The sequence below is a fragment of the Astyanax mexicanus genome, chromosome 15, assembly GCF_023375975.1.
Source record: "Astyanax mexicanus isolate ESR-SI-001 chromosome 15, AstMex3_surface, whole genome shotgun sequence".
In the NCBI taxonomy this organism is placed as follows: Eukaryota; Metazoa; Chordata; class Actinopteri; order Characiformes; family Acestrorhamphidae; genus Astyanax; species Astyanax mexicanus.
Genome location: NC_064422.1, coordinates 26,328,089 through 26,340,726, shown reverse-complemented (window position 1 = coordinate 26,340,726; position 12,638 = coordinate 26,328,089). Strand labels below are relative to the sequence as shown.

General features: G+C 41.7%; 1 protein-coding gene across 3 annotated transcripts in view; it reads left to right on the top strand.

Annotated features, from left to right (window-relative positions):
* The window catches only part of svild (supervillin d), an 88,244-nt gene that overhangs the window by 5,071 nt on the left and 70,535 nt on the right, over nucleotides 1-12,638 (top strand). The window contains exon 1 of one of the 3 annotated variants that reach the window (XM_049464433.1): nucleotides 8,269-8,358. The exons of the other annotated variants lie outside the window; for them this stretch is intronic. The gene's annotated coding sequence lies outside the window, so the exon portion shown is untranslated. Of the gene's footprint in view, nucleotides 1-8,268; nucleotides 8,359-12,638 lie in introns of those variants that run through there. 3 annotated transcript variants of the gene reach the window in all.

Sequence of the window (12,638 nt, the reverse complement as noted above, 5' to 3'; positions counted from 1 at the left end):
TAGATCGGAGATTCTCCACAGCCTAGTTTCCTCTGAAGAAACTGAATCTGACATTGCATTCTGTGGTTGGTGGGAATCCTAGAAATGTCACTCCAAAGTAATAGAGCATAATCTGACATGCACTACGCCTGTTCTGAGGCATTTGCAGAAGAAGCAGTTTCTCCAGTATCTCCTAATAGACCTCTGTCTCACTCCAGATGTTGAGACACCCTCCCAGGTTCCTCTGGAATGTTTACACATAGCAGAGCTGGTGCTGTGCCTTTGACGTAGACAAGGCCTTTAGTGTTTACAGTAAATACAGTCCATACTAGAGCATCATACAGAACATCTGTACGGCATGTTTTTAAACATGTCTTGTCTGATCAACTGTGGTAGTTATAGTAGATAGGGATGCGCTAAATATTTGGCATCAAAAGTTATTCAGCTAAAAATATACAAGTGAAAATACTATATTGTATACCAAAATATGAAAAAAAAAAATAGTAAACTTATGTATGATATTATGATGAAATTATGTATGATATCTGGTAGGTTCAAGCTCAACTTATAATTTTTACTATCTTTACAGACTGGCTGTTTTTGAGCAGAAAGACACTAGCTCCACAGTGCTAGAATATTAACATAGGCTGTAATAGCTAGCTAGCTTTCTTAGCCATAGCTTTAGCATTTGTTTATTTACCAAACGTCTGGCTGCCATAGCACTTCTGAAGTAAATTTATGATTAGAATAGCACTGCTGAAGTAAATTTATGATTAGAAGGCCATTGCTTCTAATAAAGTAAATTCACAGTAAGAATAGCACTACTGAAGTAAATGTGTTGTGCTATGTTGGGTTGTTGGCTGGAATATTAATACAGTTCAAAAAATATTTTTGAATAGAAGTTTGGTAGTTGCTTTTTCTTTAAAAAACAAAACAACATAAAATGTGGCTTTTTTTAAGTGAAAAAAATGTCTAAAATTACTAACAAATGTTTCATGTTTGGGTTTGGACAGCATTTTTTCAGGTCCATCACTAATAGTAGTAAAACTTAAACAACATGAAATAATGTGCAATAAAAAATGTGACAAAATGATAAATCGTTTGACCCTTTTTTCATTTGCTGTACAACAGTGATCTCACGTCAAGGTTAACTTTTCTCACTGTTCACCCCCTCACCCCCTCGTTTCTTCTCTGTGAGAGTAATGGTGGTTTGGCTGGGAAGCTCCTCACTGTAAATATTTACTCAGGCTGAGGGGGGACATGACAGTGTAAGGATGGGAGCTTCTGTTATGGAGGGCCGGGGTTGCAGAGAGCAGAATGATTGTAGTGAGACATGTTAAAGCACTTAAGTGTCTGGAGTGGATTATAGACGGAGTGGCTGTGCAGAGGGAGAGCATGGGTCGTGGTTAATGTCACACTTTAATAGCTGTTGACATCCTATGATGTCCTTTCAGCACAGCTGGTCATTGCACGAGGAATGCAGTTGCACAACTGGCACTGTGCGCTAATAACTGCTCATTATTGTCCAATAGTGACTTCACTACACTTCCTTTAAGTCAATCTTTTTTTTTGTTTGTTTGCCAAAAATAAGAGAAGTCTGTTCAGCTGATCTTATATTAAACATGCTGTAGTTGTTACACACAGACAGAAGCTTTGCTTCCTTTTCATTGTACAGTGTGTCCTTAACAGATACGGCTACATGCAAATTTTAAGGATTTTGGTATTTCCCCAGTCCAGTTTTTGATGGAACAGTAGATCTATATTCTGAAAGAATGCAAAAGAACCAATGACGAAAGGATGCACTGTTATAGAAATGTTGAGTCGTCAGATACTCAATTTTTGGAGATTCAGAAGCAACACAAGGTCAAATTAGCCATACAGGGCCAAAAATGGTACATACAACACATCTGATGTTTGGTTAAAGGTTTCTTAGCAAGTTAGACCTTGACCTGAAGTTTTAAGTAGCTGTCGACAAGCTGTTGACTGAATTCTGGTTGGTGACTAGACCAGTCTTTCTTGCTCAATTGGTTGACTTCAGTTAAATTTGTTGTTTCATCAGTTGGGCCAAAGTGTCCAAGTTCATTCCACTTATTTTGGATTGGATTGAGATCAGAACTTTGGAAAGGCCATTTCACAATGTTAATGTTAGACTGCTTAATGTAAAGCCCTATCCTGACTGAATTAGTTTCTCGGGGTGTTCTGTGGTAATTTTTCTTTTATTGGAGATCCTTTGTGACTCTATTCCCGTTCAGAATGACCATTTTTGTGTTTTTCTCAGACGTCCTCTGAGAAAATTTGAGGCTGAATTACCTACTGCTTTTCACTTCCAGTAAATTTATTGCCATCCGGACACACGTGAGTTTTATCACCTTGCGTTTAATAAAATAGCTATTTGTCCACTGCCACGCACCATAACTACACTTTGATTAATGTAAACACAGCAGCGAGTGGAAATGGAGGAGCAACTGAACGCGATGTCATGTGACTGAGAAAGGCAAAAAAACTCACTGGTCCTCCTGTTTTTTTCAATTGCAGTACAGATGCAATTTAGGAGAGTAAAAGTGTGAAATATTTTTTTTACAGACGTGCCCCTGAGAAACTAATCCCATTGTCATTGTCTTTTAGATGGGAAAATACTAGCCAGACGCTGCAAGTCGGGCTCAAGTCAACGATACTGTGGATCGAAGAGTATTAAATACCCACACGAGCTCGGAAATTGACTGTGAGACCTTACTCCAATGCTGGCCCATGTTAAACCTCACTCACAAGATAACACCTCAAAACCTATACAAGCCGTCCACTGAAGGAAAAAAAAAACACTTCATGATTAGTTTGCATACTGCTATCCCATGTTAGCAATTCTGGAACATCTCAAGCTCTTTGTTGTGTTGAGAAAGATCATGTGGAGAGAAATGACGCAGCCTAATCAGTTCGGCTACTTGGCAGTATTTACTAATACATCATTACAGAATGATGAAGTAGGCCAGCTACTGAGATTGTTATCTGTGGGGCTTCTCGATTTCATGCTGTTTATACTGGGTTTTAAGATGTTGGGAGTGTTGTGAACCTGTTAGTCTTTAACATTCTTGGCTTGGAGGCTTTTTTACCACACCCTCTGTCTCTCCCTATCTCTCTCTCTCTCTCCCTCTCCCTCTTTTCCTGCCCAGTTAAGCTTTCGGCTTCCAGATGGTGTCGGGTCTTGGGACACCCCATGACTGTAAACTGCTCCCCCCATCCCCCCTCATGGTCCATTGATCTGGCCCTTTTCTCTCGTCTCCTGACTGTTTTGAAGTGGATCCAGTTTTCCGCCTTGAGTAAATGAAGTCTCCGTCTGCAGTCAGCTGGGATCCCCATCACTGAAAGCTAATGAGCTGGAATGCCGGCCTCAGACCAATGCTAGTCCACTCTTCCTCCCTGACCTAGCGCACACTTCTACTTCTACCATGAACAAGCTCTGTGTGTGTGTGTGTGTGTGTGTGTGGGTGTGTGTCTGTATAGACTTGCTGAGATCAGTGTGTGTTAAATCTGAGCCTGTTATCTCTCTCCATCTCTCTTGTTGCCTGTCAGGGCCCATTATGGCAGTGGAGCGCGCTCACCCAGTGGAAATCCTTCTGACGGGAATATGCCCCCACTCGCCTCTTACTCACCCAGGATTTAGTGAGAAAAAGAGACATTTAAAAACAGAGTAGCCCCATCACCACTGAGCTTTACTGTAGATTTACTAGGCCAGCAAGACTGACCAGTGGTTATTTGACACCTTGTTTTAATATGGATATATAGATACTGATATTTTTCCTTTACGTTTTAAATGAAATTTAGACTGTGGTCCATATAAATTTACAATTTTACTAATGTGTTTTTTCCACATCTTGTTCTTCAGAGTCTGTGTTATATTTGCTGATGCTTCCAGGAACATTATTGATGATGTGTTAGTTGATAAAGCAATAACAGATGATGATAACAGACTTAGTCCTGCTACAAATACTGCCTCCCAATTGTCTAAAGTTACTCATTCTTTACTCCACATGACAGCACTAATTAAATTAATAGGGTAAACCAACAATGAAGAATTAGTTGCTGGTGTTTGCTTATTATTATTATTTAGGACTATTTATCCAATTCAGTAACACAGATGGCATGAAGTGTCATATATAATTGTCTTGCAGTATTTTGAGTATTGCAGGTTTGATTAATTTTGTTTTTTATGAGACCTTAATCTGTTTAGTCTGATGTTTGTAACTCCGCAGTAATTTATAGACTGGTATGCCAAAGAGAGGGCTGATAATACGTAGATATTTAACATTTCTCAATCAACATTGTCGTGTGTATCGGGAATAGATCATAGAGTGTGCAACGTCTGGCTAGAATTGTCCATGCTAACGTACAAGCTACTCTGGCAGAAATCACTTTTGTATTTAATGCTGGAGGTCCCACATGCATATTCCACAGGCCAGTGGAGTGTTTTTTAGATTCCATGGAACATGGCAAAAGTCATGGGACACAATACTAAAATTGCCAGTGTATAGACCCTGTACTGTAGAGTTCAGCTCTACAGCCACAAGGCTTGAAAAATGTATTTTACATTGATGGTATCGTATTGGATTGCAATGTTTATTTTTGCAATATTGTATCAATTGTCAAACACAGTATTGATTTTAATTATTTTAGATATAAAGATTGGTGTCATATAGGGGTTCATTTAGTGTTCTGTTTAATCCCTTCCTATTAAAAAACAGTGTTGTACTTTGCTGTTAGATCTCACTTATGTTATTTAGCCTTTATTAATATGATAGTATCTTTACTTTTATATATTTTTTGTTAATTACTCATTTTGCTTACAGTAACACAATAAAGTGCAATATATTGACTCGTTACCCTTGTGATGCCTTAACTCACAACCCTAATTAAGAGTTAAGGAGGTTTTTTTTTTGAAGATGTTTAAATTCAACAAATTAACAGCATACTTTTAAACTAGGTAAATGGATTTGTAATGAGACTGGGGGCTGTTACCTTGGTAATCCAGTTAATTATATCTAGGCTTAGGCCTAACACACACTTCTAATCTTGTTTCTGCATGTGTTTAACCATAAAACAAAGATTACTCTTCCATATACTTTTGAAAGAAGAAGAATAGAATACCTGAATGTTTACATCATTTTCTAAACATAATGTATCTACACAATGTAAAGGGTCTATTAAAGGGATTAATTAACTCTTTTAAAGGGGTCTTCACACTGCAAAACTTAATACATGATTCTTTTGACCGGTAAGGTTTGACTATAAAGGTTCCTCTGCATAATAAGGAGGTTATTTAATTTAATTGATGGGCTGGCCTGCAAAAAGAGTTTTTAAAGTTTAAATGGCCGTGTCAGTTCCTGTTGTAATGTCTGGTCAGTGTGGATCTGATGTTCTGGGCTGATAGGAGATTCTCTGACCCCACCCTTCCTCTCACTGTATGTCTCAGGGACAGCTCCAGGGGACTTTGCGTACATGTGGCTGTGTGTTTACTCAATCTTTCTTTACAGCTGTGAAAATCCCTGGTGCTAGAGTTAAGACATGATTTTTCCAATGGCAGTCCTGAATTCTTCTGCAGTGTCTTGGAGCCGGTTTCCTCCCTTTTAATACTTTTACTGTGCTTACTTGGTGCAGGGTTTTAAAATACTGACAGAATTGAGGGGGAAATCTTCTATTTTTATTTGTCCAGTGTGTATTTGTTTTGCCCCTCTTGTGGAGAGGGTAAACAACAGGCAGGAAATAAGGGACAAAGGGGCAGATGGCGTAATTCAGGAACACATTTTCCTCTCGCTCTTTCTCTCTTTCTCCCTTTCTCGCCCTGACTCTTTTTCTCCTGCTTACATTCGCCTTGACAGACTTGTTCTGCACTGAACTCTTATTACTGAGGCCTTTTTTAACAATTTTGGCATCAACTACAATATATTAAGACATGATGATTAGTGTTGTAGTGCAGAATGTAAATTCTGCCACATTTCAAAAACAGAGACCTCTGGGACCACGACTTTCCAGACTTCTAGAAAAAAGGAGAGATTAGTACAAACTAGCGAGATAACTAATGTTAGCAGTGAACTAAGTAACTTACTAATGTTATCAGGGAGAGCACTGACCATATCGACGAGCTAGCTAACTTTAGCAATAAGCTAGCTAACACACTAATGTTACCGGGGAGAGAACTAAAGTTAGTGATGAGCTAGCTAACCTTAGCGACAAGCTAGCTAACCTTAGTGATGAGCTAGCTAAAATACTAATGTTACCTGGAAGAGTACCAAAGGTAGTGAAGAGCTAGCTTCATGTGGTGACTTCTGTTTAAGCTTTTGAATAGACACAGATTATGTGTAACTTTGATAAATAAATAAAATACTTTAATGTTTTTAATTTTAAATTTTAACCTGGTCTCGGCCTTAGTTTTCCCCATTATTAGCCTTGACTAGAACTTGACATGCCCTGGTCGAGGTCTTGACTTGGACTTGGCTCTAGTAGTCCTGACTACGACACTATTGATGATTTTTGCCTTAGTAGTGCTCATTGGGTTTACTAGTGCATATATTTTTGAGGGTAAATTTAACCATACATCCGTAACAATCTCTCCATCAACACATGGCAGGCTGAAATGGGTATGGATTAGAATGCATGTCAACCAGAGAATAACTCACTTAGGGTAACTGTCTGTTTCCCAGACAGGGATTTTTGACAGTTCATTTGACTGTAAAGTAAAGATGTGCTGAATATTTGTTGAATTGAGACAAATCTTAAACAACTCTACTGTAAATGATGATGAGTACTGTGGTTTATCTGAGTTCCTTAGAGAAATGAAATGATGCAACATAAAAGACATGAATAATCCTGAGTGGGATCAGTGCTCTCAGTATGTGGTTTTGGTTGACGGTCGTACATTACACTCGGCCTTGGCAGGGGGGCTGAGGGATTTATCATGAGAGGAGGCGGGGCATTAAAGGGGTTTGAAGGTCATGGGGTGTAACTTGCCAGAGATTTGCTATGGTTCCTGTGTGTATTATATTGTGTGTGTGTGTGTGTGTGTATACACTGTCTGTTTCAGTGTTTTACACAAAGCTCCCCACTGCTTCAGTGTCTCAGATCATGGCCCCCGCCTGCTGCCATGGCAACATATGGCCTCGAAAAAAAAAAAAAAACTAGATGGGGACAGCATGTCCCCCCTGCAGCCCCTACATTCTCTCTGACCATTCTGCACTCTGAAGTCACTTGTGCATCCACAGCTCTGGAAAAAAGATATGAGACTGCTTCAGTTTCTGAATTGTGTTATTTGTATGTATATGTTTGAGTAAAATGAACATTGTTGTTTTATTCTATAAACTACAGAAAACATTTCACCCAAATTCCAAATATAAATATTTTCATTTAGAGCATTTATTTGCAGACAATGAGAAATGGGCTTTCGGAGCTTTCAGACCTCACATAATGCAAAGAAAACAAGTTCATATTCATAATGTTTTAAGAGTTCAGAAATCAATATGTGGTGGAATATCCCTGGGTTTTAGTCACAGTTTTCATGCATTTTGGCATGTTCTCCACCACCAGTCTTTCACACTGCTTTGGACAACTTTATGCCGCTCCTGGTGCAAAATTCAAGTAGTTCAGCTTGGTTTGATAGCTGTGATCATTATATTCCAGAGGTTTTCAATTTGGTAAAATTAAAGAAACTCATCATTTTTAAGTGGCCTCCTGTATGTATCGCCGTTTCAAATCAAGAGCAGTTCTCAATATGCTTCTTGCTATGGGTCAGCTTATAAGTGACTTTATTACAAACAAAGCATTGAAAACGCCCCTCAGCACATGGTGGACATCAAAGGGGTGCTAAAGGGGGAAAAGTCAGGAAATGTGTTTTAAAGTCCTGCAGTTATAAGGTAACTCTGTGAAGCTGTGGACCTTAAGCAGGCATGTGGTCAGAGGACGGGTCTACAATGAGAACCATATTCCCTTTTGTCCTTCTCTAAGTGGCTGGCGTGGCTTTCGGCACTGTAGCTGCACGGTGTAATGACTCCGGAGCTGTCCAGGCCCGATCACTCTGCTGGCTGTTATAGTGAATTGTTTTAGGCCTAAGCCACTGCTTAGCACATGTAGATGTCAGATAGAGTTATTGGATTACAGCCTGATGAAGCATGCTGAGCCCCATCTCCCCGTGGCTGGTCACATGACCCGCAGCAATCACAAATGTCCTCACAGAGTCACTCCCTCTCTCTCTTTATATTACACATGCTCCTCGCACGTTCACTAGGCCTAATAGTATATTAGTTAGTCATTGATGTAGCGTCTGCACTGTTGCCGGGCCGTGCTGAGCTGGTGTGTGTGTGTGTTGGGAGGAGAGGAGTGTGTGACTGAGTGGAGGTAAGAGTGTGTTTATGGTGCTTTTAGGTGCTGTCGGCTGTGTAATGCTCTCACTCTTGCTGTTCTTGTCCTCTTCCTCACGGATCACTGCGCGTCACCGCCAAGCCTTTTTTAACTACCACGGGGGAGAGAGTCTCCATAAACGACTCAAACTCTCTCTCTCTTTCTCTCTCTCTGTCTGTTTCTACTCAGTCTGTCCCACTCAGAGGAAATTGTGAATGTGGTGTCAGCCTGTGGCACATCTTCAGTGCTGTAGGAATCTTCCTTTGGTTTGTAGAGGACAGTAACCCTTTCATTCTCCTGGGGGTTTAGGTTTTCACTATGGACGCACCGACACCACTTTTTCTTTTTTTGGAGACCGATACCAATATGAATCCCTATACCAATGCCAGATTTTCAAGTGTCTGTCAGTATAGAGTACCAATACCTGTAGCAAACTCTGAGTAATTTACAGCTCAGGAAAAAATTAAGAGCCCACTTCAGTTTCTGAATCAGTTTCTCTGATTTTTCTATTTATAGGTATATGTTTGAGTAAAATGAACATTGTTGTTTTATTCTATAAACTACGGATATCATTTCTCCCAATTTCCAAATAACAATATTGTCATTTAGAGCATTTATTTGCAGAAAATGAGAAATGGCTGAAATAACAAAAAAAGATGCAGAGCTTCCAGACCTCAAATAACACAAAGATACAAGTTCATATTATAAAGTTTTAAGAGTTCAAAAATCAATATTTGGTGGATTAATCCTGGTTTTTAATCACATTTTTCATGCATCTTGGCATGTTCTCCTTCACCAATCTTACACACTGATTTTGGATAACTTTATGCCACTTCTGTTGCAAAAAAATCAAGCAGTTTAGCTTGGTTTGATGGCTGTGATCATCCTTGATTATATTCCAGAGGCTTGCAATTTGGTAAAATCAAAGAAACTCATAATTTTTAAGTTGTCTCTTATTTTTTTCTAGAGCTGTATCTATTATTTTTATAATGTACAATTCTTATAGCTTTCATTTTAATAAGGGCATTATTCTGTACCCCAAACAATATATAATAGACTTGAAAGAACAGGATTTATGTTGTGTTACTGGATACTGTGTGTAAGTGCCATTGTCGGCACAGAAACCAATACAGTATTGTAATGGTGCAATACAAGTTGTCAAAAAGCCAGAAGTTTGAATGTAAGGCTCATGAATAGTGTTGCATTACACTGCTACAATAAAACTAAAACTATGTAAAAACAATAATCACAGCACTCTGAAGGAAGATTCTCTTTTAGAAGGCTTCAGGGGTGCTTCATAGCGTCATTCCTGGTTCTGTAGATCTAAGACCCCACCTATCCAGGTAGTTGAGGCCTTGAGACATGAGAACATTCTAGGCTCACGTATTTTAGATCTGACATTTCCATGATGGTAGATCTCCTGCACCTCTGAAAGTTCTCAGTTGTTAACCATTTGCTGATAAAATGCTGAACTTTCCCTTTACTGTAAACTGATGGTGTGGTGTTGAGGAAGCTGATTGTTTGGGTGATCACTGCCAGTGTAGATTTGCATGATGTCGCTGGTTTGTGACGCAATATGGAAACATAAGTTAAGCTAGAATGTCTGTGTAAAGTAAGAACTGACGCCATCAAGTCAAACGTGACACAATGAGATACGCTCTGTGAAACACCCTGCTGTCAGAAAGGCTACACATGGTGTGCTGTCAGGAAAGACCCACAAGAGTGATTTAGGAAGATAGTGTGTGTGTGTGTGTGTGTCTCTGTTCGTGTGTGGTCATTCTGTGTTGTGGGAAAGAAGAGTTGAGCTCATAAATGCTGTTATGTGTTTTGTGCTTGTTTAATAGAATTTGATGAGGCACAGTGGCCTGGCTTTGACCCTGCAGTGTGTTATGGGTGTGTGTTAGGGTTTTAGAAGGAAATGTCAGCTATTCGTGACCTAGCACTGTTTGCTTAGCTGTAGAGAAGGTGTGTGGGCATGAATATTTTTTTTTGCCCCCAAAAATGGTGTTTCTGTTACACTGTATTTCAAGTGCTGTAAAATCTGCACTAGAAGCATTGGTTTATGTTCATCACAATAATGGGCTTTGCAATACTGATATATGCTAAAGAGTTTACAACCACTCACTGAATGTGTTTTTATATGTAATGAGAATTCTGACCAATCACAGATGTTTTTTGATGAATTAAGGGAGTTTACATTAGATATGTACTGATGAGCATTTATGTAGCTGATGCCAAATGCTAAATGCTTTTCAGCATGATCAGGTGGATGCCAGAGAAGGTACCACATTAACCTTTCCATGCAAATTTAATGATGCTTCATCATGCAGAGGTTCTGTAATCCTTAACTCTCAAATATCTAATCCACTCGCAGGTTTAGGTAAATTAGAGACATATTAGCTGGATATCTAGTCTGAAATTCGGTTGATATCTATGCATAGCAGATTTTCTTTTTTTTTTTCGATTTTTTTTTAATTAGTATTAAATTCAACAAATGTAAATTTTGGTTATAAATAATGCAGGCCAATTGTTATAGACAAAAGTTTGGGCACTCTGTTCCAGTTTATTAATTTTTAAAAATGAAAATAAGTAAAAAACTCTTCGCCACGGCTCCTCTCGCGCCGCAGGTGCGGCACGCCCTCCACCTGCTTCGGCCTCAGCGCCTCCTCCTCCGGGCCCCGAACCCCTCCCCTTCTCCTCTGCCTCCTTCTCTCCTTCATTGCCGATCCCGGCTGTTTTCTCTCGTCTCTCTCCTTCCCCCCCGCTTCCTCCATTCGTCCAACCCCCTCCCTCAATCGTCCAGCCCCCTCCCTCAATCGTCCAGCCCCCTCCCTCAATCGTCCAACCCCCTCCCTCGATCGTCCAACCCCCCCTCCCTCAGCCGTCCAACCCCCTCCCTCAGCCGTCCCACCCCCTCCCTCAGTCGTCCAACCCCTTCCCTCACTCATCCTTCGTCCCTCCCCTTTGCTTCGCTTCTGCCGTTCCCCAACCAGTGTTTTCCAGCCAGCCTTTCTCATTCTCTCACTCTATGCCAGTCCAGCCTCTCCCCTCCACTTCTATTCCGGTTCCCCCCCAGTCTGCAGCACTCGCCGCGCCCTTCACCGGAGCTCCGTGCTCTTCATTCTCCCTGTCTACGGCACCGCCTGTTGCCTCCCCGGCCAACGCACGGATGTTCAACCCTCCCCTGGTCTCCTCCTCTCTGCGGAACCGCATTCTTCAAGGTGCGGATGTCGATCTTTCCTCCCTACTTCTCCCCTCCACTTCTTCTGCTCCCCGTGTCATCGACACCGGCGACATCTCGCTTACCTTGCATCAACCAGGCCCCCGCATCTCCAAAATCCTCTCAGCAGCCGAATTCGCCTTTGCCTTCTCCATCTTCAGGGATGTCATCTGTTCGGTTTTTCCATCACGTCGCCAGGAATTGGACGACTATCTGTCTTTGATTTTGGATATGGCTATCCGTTTCGGAGGCTCTGGTTTCTACGAATATCACCGCCTCTTCTCAGCCCGCGCCGCAGCTCGTCTTACACAGTGGAACCTTGCTACATTCTGGGGCGCCCCAGACCTGGAACTTTATTGCCACGTTTTCGCGGGACGTAGCTCCCTCTCCTGCTCCGTGTGTGGCGGCCCCTCTCATCCTGCTTCTGTTTGTTCCCAGGCAGCCTCCACCGCCCCTCCGGCCCCCGTCCAACATTCCTCGGCGCGCGCCGCTCCCGTGCGCCCGTCCTCTTCGGGCGCCCGCGACAGCTTCGGCCGCCCTATCGTTTTTCTCGACGGGCAGATGGTTTGCAACAATTTCAACCATTTGGGTTGTTTTGCTTCTTCCTGTCGAAGGCTGCACGTTTGCTCTCGATGCGGTTTGGCGCACGCTCTCTCCTGCTGCCCAACGCGTCCCCCCAAGTTCGGCCGGAGCTGACTGTTACGGTTCCTCTCCACCCCGGTCAACGTACCGGCTCTCGCCGCTGACCTGTCTGCTCACCCTGACACCTCCTTCGTTTGCAGCCTCCTGGACGGCTTTCTATTTGGCTTCTACCCCGGTCTCGTCTTCTCTCACCTGTCCTAACCTCCTTTCCGCTCTGGCCGAGCCCGATGTCATGTCTTCTCTTCTGCAACAGGAGCTCTCCAGTGGTTTCATTATCGGTCCCTTCTCAACGCCCCCCTTTTATTTATTTCGCATCAATCCTTTGGGCATTGCCACACGAAAATACTCTGGCAAAAAGAGGATCATAATTGATCTCTCGGCTCCGCATGGCTCTTCGGACCCGTCCATCAACAGC